The 13683-nt window shown below is 46.7% G+C and overlaps 1 long non-coding RNA gene across 1 annotated transcript in view; it reads left to right on the forward strand.

Annotated features, from left to right (window-relative positions):
* Positions 1 to 12216, forward strand: part of LOC133092074 (uncharacterized) — a 55051-nt gene extending 42835 nt beyond the window's left edge. The window contains exon 5 of the long non-coding RNA XR_009701017.1: positions 11892 to 12216. This is a non-coding gene — a long non-coding RNA (uncharacterized LOC133092074). The remainder of the gene's footprint in view (positions 1 to 11891) is intronic.
* Positions 12217 to 13683: the final 1467 nt, after the last annotated feature.

Here is a 13683-nt window from a genome sequence, read left to right on the forward strand (position 1 = left end):
CAACGGCTAATGCATTTTGGAACTGTGGTTTTCCATTGATAGCACAAAATAGTGTAGAGGAAAGCCATTTTCATAATATTAATAATGGAATTACAGAATCAGGTCACTTAAAGGAACGGCGCTGACTCAGCGAAAGCAGCGTCAACTTGAATGTGGAGATTAATACTGAGCAAAATGAAACACAAACCTTCTGCAGCTATCTCATGGCATGAAACACACGTCCCTTACCGTTTTCTTTTTAAAAGAGAATGAGCTTTAAAAATGGCTCGGGCTAAGTACAATTCTCGGATGAATTTATTGCAAAGGAAAGAACTGTCCAGCGTGCTCAGAGAGCTTCTTCTGAGGTGCTTTCCCCTTTTTTCTTTGATTAAATATTGGGTTTACCTTCCTTGCCCATGCCGTGGTTCAATGCCCATGTCCTAGAACAATGTCTGTAAATGCTTTTTGAACAAATGCTTAAAATTGCAAATGAAGATCCGTAAATGCCGTCTAAAGATATGAATGTATTTGCCAATGAATATCTAGTCAGGCTGAGGGGAAATTCTGGGGAGATCTCTCAGGATCTTCTGCTGGGTAGAGTGAGCCAAGGTGAGCTCCTGGGAGCCTTGGAGGGCAGAGCTTAGGGACAGAGTGGTGGGGACAAAGGAGGTGGCTCTCTCTGTAAACTCTGAAAAATACCTTGAAAATATTTAGAGGAGGGCACAGAGGTGTACCTATGATGAGGTTCACTGCAGTGCTTTTATGAAGGTGAACCAGCCAGAAATGGAATATTATGCAGATTTTGAAGATCATACTGAAGGGATAGGAAAAATGTTCATGGTATATTAAAGGAAGAAGCAGGTTACATATATTTTTATTTTTTATTTTTATTTTTTGTAAATTTATTTATTTATTTGTTTTTATCTTTGGCTGTGTTGGGTGTTCATTGCTTCGTGTGGGCTTTCTCTAGTTGCAGCGAGCGGGGGCTACTCTTCGTTGCCGTGCGCGAGCTTCCCATTGCGGTGGCTTCTCTTGTTGCAGAGCATGGGCTCCAGGTACGTGGGCTTCTGTAGTTGTGGCATGCAGGCTCAGTAGTAGTGGCTCGAGGGCTCTAGAGCGCAGGCTCAGTAGTTGTGGCGCACAGACTTAGTTGCTCCGCGGCATGTGGGATCTTCCTGGACCAGGGCTCGAACCCGTGTCCCCTGCATTGGCAGGTGGATTCTTAACCACTGCGCCATCAGGGAAGCCCTACAAATACTTTTAAAAGGAAGTTGGAGGGCTCCTGTAATGATCACTTATCCAGTTCAGTTCACCACTCCTTCTAGAGGCTTGATGACTTCTTAGAATAGTGTAGGAGCCACCTGGGTAAGAAGCCAACTGCTTCTTCAGAAATACCTCTTCTCAGGCAAAGGAGGAGACTGGGGAAGAATTACGGGGCAAAAAGGAACTTGGAAGGGAATCAAAAGCTGTTAGAAGTTAATGCTTGTCATGTTTTTTTTAAACAAAGAAAAATTGTGGCAAAATATACATAACAGAAAATTTAGCATTTTAACTAAAGTGTACATTGAGTAGCACTTTTACATTCACGGTGTGTAAGCATCAACACTCTTTCCCAGTTTTGCTGTTCCTTGGAAACTGAGAAACTTTCCTTTGATATATGCATCCAAGGAATTGAAACAGGACTGAAGGCCTGTTAAGCACAGGTTAGAGGTTGCTTGCTAGTCTAGGCTCATCTCCATGCATCAGCCAATAGCTGAGTTATTGCACTGTAAAGCCACCTACCAGAAATAGCAGAGCCATGCTGTGGCAGGGATCATGGGATGGAGAGCCAGATCAGTGTTCTTGGTTTATCCATCTCTTTTTGTCACTTTCCCGTCTTGTTACCACAGCTGGATCACTTATGGAGTGTTGGAGGAGGTCATCAGGAGAACATAACTGCAGGTTGACCCCATGAGCTGGACCCGTCCTTGGAATGTACTTTCTGCCCACCGTTCCCACTGTGGCAGCCCTTTGCAAAGACAGAGCCTTGAGAGAGAAAAGTGGTGTTTTGACCACCTTTATGGTACACGTGACTGAACCCTGTTAAGGCCTCTAGATAAACTTTTAAGATTCTGACTGGAGGGCAAGATCTATTTATCTTGTGGCACCCAAGACAAGTATCGTATATAAGTCCCCTTGCTTATTAAAACTGCCATCTACTAGTCTGGAGTGGTTGTCTCTTTCTCTGGTCTCTCCTTGTTCTCCATGAATGGGGCCAGTGATACCCATTCAGGCCAGGCTCTGAGCTGGGTGCAATGCTCCTCCCGGACGTGGATGGGGAGAGGAAGTGGTAGTAAGTGCGTCGTTGGAATTCTCTTGACAAGAAACGTATTGAGCAGAGAAAGTGGAGAATCCTATGCCCATCAGGATTGTGTGGGCAGCAGAGGGAAAGGAGCAGGCAAGAGGAAAATCCAAAGGTTAAAAGAGAAGGTTCAACTTCCTGGAAATATTCCTTTTGTTGTCCTGCACAGAGGGAAATTTTTCCACTAAGATGCTTTTATTTTTTAAAAACCACCAGTATCTTCCTTCCTCCTTCATTACTGTGATCTATGGTTGTTGTTTTTTTTTGTTTTTGTTAAGGTGCCCATTGGGGGGGACACTGTATAAACATTTCACCTGGTGGTGCTCCTGATACACTCTTGGGTGCTACCCAGTCCCCTGGCAGCTTTGCTAACACAAGTTTAACCACCTTCAGGATAATGGGAACACTGGACTTCTTATTTTTAGCAACCGGAGTGGAATGCAGTCAGCAAAGGATGATAAATACTCCTTTATACTAAATGTTTCACAATAATGAAAAAAAAAAAAAACCTCTGCCTTAAAATTGGGCACTCTTTTCAATGTAATTTTTTTCTTTTTCTGGGTAGACAAATTGGCTAAGTCGGGGTGGGCAGATGTAGCTCTCATCAGCCCTGGGTAGATTTCCTGGTGGCTCGCCCAATGGGGCGTGCAAAATTTCTGCCTGTGGTCCTCTGCACACATTCACCATTCACCAGGCATGGGGAATGTTGCTGGTGGAAGCAGCCCAGGAGAAAGAATTCACCTTTGTGAGGAAATAATTCCCAGCCCAGGAGCCGCTGGGATGTAAAATCCAAGCCCCCACCAGGGATCTCCACTGACCTGGGTCATTTACACTTGAATATGAGCTTTTAGGGAGGGTAGCAAGCTCACCGCGATTAAGGAGGGGCCCCGAGCTCTCAGATGGCAGGGGCGGAGTGCTGGCAGCACCACCTTGGGGACTTTGTACTTGGGGCTGGTGGCCTGGTTGTGGGACCACCATGGTGAGGCCTGGGAGGTACAGGGATGATTAGATTTGCCAGGCTGACATTTGAACTGTTCTCACAGTGATGGGTAAGGCCATACTTAACTTTCATTCCAAGGGAGGTTCACAGGGTGAGTGTCTTTTTTTTTTTTTTTTTAATTAATGGACTTTATTTCTTAGAGCTGTTTTAAGTTTGTAGAAATATTGCGCGGAAAGTACAGTGAGTTCTCACAGACTCCACTCCCCGCCCCACCCCCTCCAATTTCTCCTATTATTAACTTCTTGCATTGATGTGGTACCTTTGTTACAATTGGTGAACCAATACTGATAAATCGTTATTAACTAAAGTCCATATTTTACATCAGGGTCAGTGTGCTGTACAGTCTTATAGGTTTTAACAGCGTCTAATGGGAGCGAACGCCTTTTCCCGGAGCAGCAGTGCCCTCCTGGGAGTGCCCACGACCTCCTCCAAACAGTGCCCAGGCTCTGGTGGAGCTCCTGTGGGCTGGGCAAAAGGGACACGAGGGTCAAGCTGTCCGAGGACAGTGTTGCTTGTCGCTGTCCAATGGGGCAAGAAGAGCTGGTCTCAGACGTAAGGAGGGGTGTCACTAACCCCTAAGAGAGGCCACTCAGAGAGGTTTGCTCTGCAACAGGTGAGGAAGCTGCCTGCATCCCCATCTCCCAGCTGGGTGGCTCTGCCTATCAACCTTTAGGTTCACATTTTCCTGGGCTATTGGAAGGGGTGTGTGTATTCACATGGGGCTGTTGGATGATGCCAGGCAGCCCTGTGACCCCCAGGACCACTGGCTTCCAGAGGCCCTGGTTATCCCACTGCATTTGATGGCTTCCTGTGGCTGCCTGGGATCAGGGGAGGTGGGATGTTCATTAGGCCTTAAAAACTGGGTTAATGAAATGAGCAAAGATACAGAAGCTGGACATAATAAAAAGAGCCAACGTTTGCTGAGCACTGACTATATGCCAGGAGAGTTCTAAGAGCTTTGCTCTCCACAAATTGACTCATTTAATCCTCAAAAGAACTATATCGTTTATTATTATTATTATTACCCCCTTTTTATGATGAGAAAACAGCTTCAGAGAAGTTAAGTAGCTTTCCCTAAGTGAGTGGGTCTAGAGCCTTATTCTGAATTACTGGAAGCTTGGTCAGGGCTGAAGCTTAACACTGTACGTTGCTGTTGATTGAGCCCCGCTGCACGTAGGGCCAGGCACCTACACAACACTCTTAAATTTAAGCCTCACCCCAACTCTTTGAGGGAATGCATATGTCTTTGACAGATAGAGAAACTGAGTCTCAGAGAGGTTGAACAACTTATGCTCCGCCACACAGCTTGTAAGTTGCAGAACTGGGGCTTGAGCTCAGATCTGTCTGAATTAAAACTCGCGCTCTTCTCTCATACCTAGAAACACATCTGAATAACCCAGGGAGCAGTTAATGAAGTCACCCTGATAATTTGAGTTGACCTGGGGATCTGAGTTGCCCTGTGAGCTGCTCATCTGGGAAGCCAATCCATAAGCAGATGCCACTTTACTGACTTGCCACAGGGTCCAGGGGACAGGGCACACCTGAAACCTGCATTCCCATCCCTTCTGTGTGGCTAGTCTCTCCTATCCTGCCCGTAGGAGGACTCCGAGGGAACCCAGATCACCAGCCAGAAGGTGCCTTGGTGAGATCTAGAGTCTGAGCGATGGCCATCATCTCGGTCAGTATTCCTCAGCCCTGGCTGCACATTGTCCTGCTTTGGGGGGACTTTTGAAAGAAGTCTAATGCCTGCTCCACCCCAAACCAATCAATGCAAACCTCTGAGGGTGGCGATAGGGAATGAGTATTTTTTAAAAACCCTATAGGTGACTCTGATGCAGAGGCCAGGTTGCAAACTGCCGACTGGATGAAGCTGTTTAGTTGACCCTCTGATGTTTAGTTCCTTTGAGTGATTTCTTTGCTTTATCAAGTGCTGTGGGTTAAATTTTTTTTTTTAATTTAACTAATAAACTTTATTTTTTACTGCAGAGAGTTCCCATATACCCCTGCCTCCACAGATGCACAGCCCCATCAAATGCTGTTTTTAATAGAAATGTGCACGACTTGAAATAACCAAAGGACAGCACTCGATTTCCTTTCCTGAAAAAACGCTCCCTAAAATCACTTGGGCACAAACCTAGTGTTGGCAGAGGTTTCACGGCAACTGCTTGAGTGACTGGCTGAACCCCTGGCTTCTCTGTGGCCCTAGAATCAGGCTGGGCTGGCTGTCCCTTCTGCCCGGCTGCAAGCAGGCTTGCAGGATTTCTCTGGTGGATGCTCTGTGGGTGAAACCTTCCTGCCTCGGGGATGAAACTGCTAGGCACTCTGCTTGAGTGAGCATATAGAAAAAGGCTTCAAAATGGATCTTAAAAGAATCATGTTCAAATCCCCTTGAAACAAGGGAGCAATTCCCCTCACCCCCACTGTTGCCCCCATTTCTTTCTAAAATTCTCTTCAGCTCTCTGAAAAGCTTCTCTTCAGCTTATTTCTCTGCTTTTAAGTACAAAAACATTTCACTAGGGGGCACTTTAAGACTGAGTAAGGGAAAAAACCCAGCAACTTGGTGATGATAGATTTCAGTTCATCATTAACTAGGTAAACAGTTCTGTACAAAACAAAATATAAAAAATACATAAGGAATTAAATATGTATTTAGCTGAAACTGTGATTCAGTTTCTGTGGGTTGTTTTCTTGAAAGTGAACATGGGAGGAAAGTGGCATTCTTGGACTTACTGGTAATTTTGACTTGAATACTAGAATAATAATAATGATAATGATAATAATAATAGTCCCTTCATCTGGTTTAAGATGGACACCTTGCCTACTGCAGTGTGTTACTGCAACTGAGTGATCAAGCTTTTATTCAAATTTACGTTTAAGAGACGTCTTTTATCGACATTCTCGGAGAGCATTATGTGGTTGCTAGCAAGTCCCTGCTGCAGGGCTGATGGAGGATTGTCTGTGGAGGAGAGGAGAAGGTCTGCAGGTGCATTGCGATCTGAGTTCTGGACCTGGACTCCTTCTATCCAGCAGTGTGACCTTGGGTCAATCATTGCCCCCCTTTGGACCTCAGTATCCTCATTTATAAAATGGATCTCTTTCCGATCGAACATGCTGTAAGAATCTCCTTTTGTGATTGGATTGTTAACCCTTCCTTTCTCCTGAACTTTGGCATGAACAGTTAAACAAAGCCAGCTTCTGGGAGAAAGGCAGAGAGACAGAGGATAGGGGTGTGAGTCCCAGTTCTATACTTGCTGGCCATCCTTGGGAGGTGAGTAGGTTGAATTGTGTCTCCCCAAAAGATGTTGCAGTCCTAACGCCCAGTACCTGTGAATGAAGGACAGTGTTGTGAATGTGACCTCATTTGGAAATAGGGTCTATGCCAGTGATCAGGTTAAGATGAGGTCATTAGGGTGGGCTTTAATCCAATATGACTAGTGTCCTTATAAAAAGGGGAAATTTGGACGCAGAGACAGACACAGAGAGGGAGAACACTGTGTGAAGATGAAGGCAGCAATGGGGTGATGCTTCTACAAGCCAAGGAACACCAAAGAATGCCAGCAAACCCCCAGAAACTAGGAGAGGGGCATGGGACACATTCTCCCTCACAATCCTCAGAAGGGACCAACCCTGCCCATACCTTGATCTTGGACTTCTAGCCTCCAGAATTTTATTTCCCTATGATACTGTTAAAATTTATTTAACAGTAAATAATTTTCTGTTATTTAAGTTACCCGGTTGGTAATACTTTGTTACAGTGGCAGCCCTAGCAAACTAATACAGCAGGATAGTTAACCTGCAAGGATGAGATTAAATGAGATGATGTATAGGAAAGCCCCTAGCACACAGGGCCTGTCAGTTAGTGGGCGTACCTCAAATGTTAGTTATTATAAGAAAGGAATAAAGGAGGGAGGAAACAGAGGATGGAGGGATGAGGAAGGAAACTCCTGGAATTAAGTACCTGTTAGGTGTTAGGAACTTTACATATTTCTCTTCAGTTCTTGCTAATAACCATTTGGCTGCTGAGGGAATGGGGGCTCCCAGAGGTTGTCATTTGCTGAAGGTCACAGCTAGAAAGTGGTGGCAGCAAACTGGGCTGCCTGACTCCCAAATCTGTTCTCTTTATGCTATGCTCGTCGTTGGGGCCAGGTGTTATTTATCCTGCCAAGATAAATCTCAGTCATCATTCATTCATTCATTCATTCATTCATTCATCTGCTTAAGAGACAGAAGGAGATGGAGCTGGGTCCATCCCAGTGAGTCAATGGCAGACTCGGCTCCACAAAGTCGTGGAATTTCTAGAATGGTTGAAGTGAATTGTCCCGAAGAGTCTTCACTGCTGCAGGCCAGAGTGAGGCTGTTTGGGGTAAGCAGATCTCAGAATCCAAACCATGAATGAATTACATGGGAGTGAAGCACTCAGTATTCATACCTTTTCAGCTTCTTTCCTAAGTAAACTTGCCCACACCCTTCTAAAGGTCATTGACAGATGACTCAAAACCAGACTCCTCCCAGGCTCATCCCTGAAGAGCCAAAATCAGTCCTGATTCGGTCCTTCCCCTCTTGGAGTCCTCCCAATACCCATCCTCATCCTTCTCTCCTTCCCCATCCTGCTCCAGCCCCACCCCAGTCCAGTTAAACTTTCACCTGGAGTTCATCTGGAGCATTCCTTCATTTTTTCAGCCTCCAGACAAATATCTACAGGGTGCCTACTTTCTCATGGGATCCAGCCCAGCGACAGGGAGTGATTTATGTGCTCCTCCTTCTTAGGGAAGGCATTTCAAGATAAACCAAAGATTTCGGTAGGCTGGAGGAGGACTATTTGCGGACAGTCAGCCATGCCCCCGTGGGGCTGACGCCCTCCCCTTGTCTCAGTCCCTTTGGTGACTTGGTGATGCTCTTGGAGATGCCTTGGTTAAAGTGGACATTTCCTGGACGCTGCAGCAGGACAGGTGTGCCCTGACCATATGCTGCCCAGGTGGGATTCTCCTGGCAACTTCAGTGCATCCCTGTTGGGAAGCCTCTTTGGGGCTGGCTGTGGATATCCCCATCCTCAGCACAGAGCTCCTACCAGCACTGGCCTCCAAGATTTCCCTTGCTCATTCCTCAGCTACCACCATGGGTCCTGGGGTGTGTTAGTTTCGTAGGGCCGCTGCATAAATTACCAAAAACTGGGCGGATTAAAACAACAGAAATGTATTTTCTCACAGTTCTGGAGGCCAGAAGTCTGAAATCAAGGTGTGGGCAGGCCATGATTTCTTGAAGGTCCTGGGGGAGAATTTTTCCTCGCCTCTTCCAGCCTCTGGTGGCTCTCGCAGCCCTGGGTGTCCTTCGGCTTCTGGCAGCATAACAACTCCACCTCTCTCTTCATGTTGTCTTCTTCTCTGTGTGTCTGTGTGTCTTCAAATCTTTCTGTCTTTATAAGGACACTGGTCATTGGATTAAGGCCCACTCTAATCCAGGATGACCTCATCTTAGCTTGATTACATCTGCAAAGACCCTATTTCCAAATAAGGTCACAGTCACAGCACTGCCTTCATTCACAGGTACTGGGGGCTAGGACTTCAACATCATTTGGGTAGACATAATTTAACCCCCTCACCTCCCAAGGGTGGCCAGCAAGTACAGAACCGGGACTCACACCCTTATCCTCTGTCTCTCCGTTTTTTTCTCCCAAGATCTGCCTTTGGTGTTGTTTTAATGCCGAAGTTCAGGAGAAATGCAGTGTGCACAATCCAACCAAAGGAGACAGCTTGGGAAATTCTTACAGCATGTTCGATCAGAAAGAGATCTTAAATGTCTCCTAGTGCAATACTGCCATTTTACAAATTAGGATATTGAGGTCCAAAGAGGGGCAGTGACATTCTCAAGGTCACATCACTGGATAGAACGAGGCCAAGTCCAGAACTCAGGCCCTGATGCACCTGCAGACCTTCCCCTCTCCTCTGCAGAAAGTATCCCATTAATCCTGCAGCAGACACTGGCTAGCTCCACATTAATGCTCTCCAGTATGTTCTTAATGTCTTCCTGAGAAAAGCCGTTTCTTAAACGTAAATTTCTGAGTATCAGCTTCAAATACTTAGTTGCACTAAAACACTGCAGTAAGCAAAGTGTCCATGTTAAAACAGATGAGACTATTATTACTATCGTAACATCATTCTTCTAATCCTCAAGTCAAAATCGTCAGTAAATCCAAGTACCAGGGACTAGAGCTTCAACGTACCTTTTTGGGGGACACAAATCAACCCACAATATGGGCTGTGACAAGCAAAGCTTCCTTGGGAGGGTCATAAGCCAGGCTCCCTTTCTCGGCATAAGAAGCCAAGCTCCAAGCGTCTCCCAGCATTTCTCAAGCTATTAAGTCCCCTGCGTTCTCTCTGCAAGCTTGGTCTCTGACTTCAGGGACACTGTGGATGGTCCTGCAGTCTGGGCAGAAATGAAAATGGGTCTGGTGACCGCCAGGATGTGGAGGCGAGGGAGAATGAGAGTCTCTCTCTGCTCTCCACACTCCTTTTATGCAGATCCGGGCTGAGTTTGCAGAGCAAACTAGTGGCGAGGTAGGTGCCCATTGCTGGGTCTGAGTATATATTCCCATTCCTGGGTGGTCAGCTCTGTTCTCTGTACCTGCCCTTTCTCATTTCACTATTTGGTTCCAAGTGATGCCTCCGGATGAAAAGTAACCCAGAGGCATGTGGGGAGGCTGAGGTTTGGTCGGCAGGGCTAGGAGCTGTTTTCTGACTGCAAATCAGCTTAGGGGAAGAAGAGATTTCTCTGCACTGACTTGAGACCCCAAAGCAAAACATAACAGCTTCCAAGCGCAGCCTCTCTAATGTGCAGCCTGCTGCCTGCCGGCCTAGGAAAGCGATGGGTCAGATCGATCAGTGTGCTCTTTCTAGAAATGTCTAGGAAACATCTGGGATGGTATAAGTGGTCTGAAGCCAGAAAGTACTTTTGCTTCTCCGAGTTCAGTGTTTACCAGATTTTTTTTTCTCATGAAACCAACTTTGTTGATTTGGATGCAGTGATCTTTCCTTAAAAGAGTGTCCAGTCGTTATGGATTCAGTTCTGAGACCATCCACTTCTCAGCCTTTCTCCTGAGCAGGGCGAGCCGTGGGTGAAAGTTTGAGTCTGACTCGCATCAGCAGCGAGCGAGCATGTTTCGTCTTAGCGAAGCCACTTTTTAATGTGTCTCCACGGGAGACGCTGCTCAGAACACCTCCACCCGGGCACTTAGGCGCCTCGCTGAGATGTTAAGTACGGAGGATTGCGGGGTGTTTTTGTTGCTGTGCTCGGCAAAGCCGACTGCTTTTTACAAACACATTAAACATTAATATCTACAGAATGGGCAATTTTAGAGTGCACAAGCACGAGTTTCCTGGACATGGATTTATTTATTTTTTATTAATGTAGCCTAAGCATGCCACATATTTCTCACGGAGCTCCAGATCTGAAAGGTCTTGGCTGGCCCCAATGAATACTTCATGATTCCATTTAAGACCAAGGGAGCCAATAAACTCACCCCAATTTACATTTCAGTGGAGTCTTATAAGTAATGCATGCCTCCCGCCTCCCAGCTGTCTCCTGGACGGCCTAACATCTCAGCACATACGTGGCCTTTTTGGGAGAACAAAAAGAGAGAACAGAGCAGTATTCTCTTCAAACTCTTTTCTGTTTCATCAGCTCCTTGGATCCCCTCTTGCGGTCATGACTAGATAATACGAAGGAGCTGGCCGCCAGAGAGGGCTGGGCTCTCTCTCCTCTCCCCCTTGGTCAGCCCCTCGCGCCATGATTTCAGCCATCACCTCTGAGCCAAGCCTTCCAGACGGTGGTGCAGCCCTGACTCTCCTACTGCTTTGATTCAAGACAGTTGAACAGTTTTCATCTCGGACCTGACTTTCCTAGAACGGGAGCCCAATTCTGCTTTCTTCACTTCTGTCCCACGACTGATGCTGCCGGCGGAGCACAGGCCGCCTTGCGTTGTCCCCCTTCGTCCCCTCCCTTCAGACCCCTGATCTGGGGAGCTGCTAACTCTGGGTGGCCCTTCCCCCAGCCTGTGCCCTCCGACTGCAGCCGGTGCTGGCTGAGTGTGAGTCAGGGCATACACTCTGTGCAGAATCTTCCAGTGGTTTCCAGTCGTTTAACGCCTGCCTGAGTTTACAGCTACCGGCTGCCCTATGGATTGCAGACTTGCTGCTTCCCACAAATGGCAGAATTGACACAACTGCATGTGCCATGCCATGTGTATGTGTGTATATATATGTGTGTGTGCATGTGTAATGCATATATAAGATCAGTATATATAATATATATAAAAAAAGAAGACCTCTCGGTTCTGTTTCTCTGGAGAACCCTCACTGATGATTCTGGAGCCCCCTTTACTAACCACATCATTCTCTGTGATGTCTACACATCCTTTGATGTTCCTCTCATAGAAAGGTAAAGACTAATTCCTCTCCCCTCAAGTACTGGGCGGCCTTAGTGACTCACTTCTGTGAATAGGATGCATGAGCTCTGAGGCTAGATCGGAAAAGGTGATATAGTGTCAGCCTCACACTCTCTTTCTCTCTCTCTCAGAACCGTTGCTCTTGGAGCCTTCCCACCACTTTGTGAGAGAGCCCAGGACAGGAGGATAAGCCACGTGGAGTCGTTGCAGCCAACCGGCCCAGCCAAGGTGCCAGCTGCTAGCCAGCATCATCTCCAGATGTGGGAGAACAGCCCTGGTGATCCAGCCACCTACCCGTGAGCTGCCCCAGTGACGCTGAGTGGAGCAGAGATGGGCTGTCCCCCCTGAGCCCTGCCCAAGCTGGAAATTCATGTGCAAAACCAAGTGATTATTATTCCTTAAAGATATTGTTTGGTGGCTGGTTTTTATACAGCAAAAGATAACTGGAACATTCTCTCTCTGCGTAGGCTGATAGCCTCTTATTTTTCTTATTGCTCACTATTTGGGATAAAATCATTTATTTCTTAACTTGTTTATTTTCTATCTCCTCCCTTAAATAGAAGTTCCATGAAGGAGGGGACCTTTTCTATCTTAACTATTTGTTCATCCTAGTAAGACTGCTTGGCTCAGAATAGGCACCCAGTAAATATTTCTAGAATGGATACTACTCCTGAATCTACTAAATTATATTCTTTTAATTTTTCTTCTTTCCTCTCTTCCTCCCTTCCTTCTCTGTTCAATCTTTCTCTTCCTTTCATCTTTTCTTTTTTCTTTCTTTTCTCTCTTACTTCTGCCTTTTTTCCTTCCTTTCCAATAATTTTATTACCTCTTATCACTCAAGTACTACATAAATAATTTTCCTTGTAAAAAATAAAAATATTTTGGATAAAGCTAAATTCTCCTTTGCTCACAATCCAGCCCCACGCCAGGCCTCCCCGCCTCCCCGCCCCACATTTGTCTCCACCGCCCTGGTCCTTCGAAGAGAGGAGAGGCCTTTTCCCTTTGCCCAGGGCTGCAGCTGCCCGGCCGGCTCCTCTGCCTTACAGCCTCACTCTCCCAACACTGCCTTCCTGTCACCAGATTCCTGTCCCCAAGCTCTGCTCTGAGGGGAACTTGTGCCTAAAGCTTTCAAAGGGTCCCTGTTACCTAGAAGTCAGGGTTCAGATTCTACAACCCGGAGCTCAGACGTCTGCAGTCTGAGCCCTTCCTGGGCTTCTGGTTCTTCTCCTTTTTCTGAATCAATCATCCACTCCAGCTGCCATGGTTCCCTCCCTGCATCCAAGGATCTTTCTGGTTTTCCTACTTCTGCCTTTCTGCTGATTCTCTTCATCATGTCTTCAACACCTTCCTAATTCTACCCATGTACTCGGATGCTACCTATTTTCTAAGTCCTCTGGGGGATGGTCCCTGCCCTTCTCTGAAGGGTCCTCTCCTCTGTGGGCTTTAACCACTCGCTGCCTTCTCTTCCACGGTTGCACCTTGGCTCTCTGTGGTGTCCAGTCTCCTGGGCTGGAGTTGAGGCTCAGTGAAAATGGGGACCATGGTGTTTGTGTTTCATGTGTTCAGAGATCCAGGACATCTGAGAGTCTTCTAGAAGGTCCTGCTCTTGCCTCTATGGTCACCCAGGGAGAGGACATGTTTGATGCCCTCAGGATCCACGTATATGTTTTCTGGACATCGTAACAGTGGCCAGGTGGACTGTAGGAGGTGGCAAATGGGTAGGATTCTTCTCAGTAGTTCCTTTCCCCAGTCTCACTTGCCTGGGGTTGGGATCTTAGACTCTATGGGCAGGTGTTCTGCTCCTTGGCGGCTACTATCAGGTGCATCAGAAGAGTGACTTGTTGATGGCAGAGCCATGGCTGCAGGCTCTACATTCCTTTGATGGGGAGCAGCAGGAGGGTGTGGGACTAAGGAGGGGAGAGG

Source organism: Eubalaena glacialis, chromosome 5 (genome assembly GCF_028564815.1).
Source record: "Eubalaena glacialis isolate mEubGla1 chromosome 5, mEubGla1.1.hap2.+ XY, whole genome shotgun sequence".
NCBI lineage: Eukaryota > Metazoa > Chordata > Mammalia > Artiodactyla > Balaenidae > Eubalaena > Eubalaena glacialis.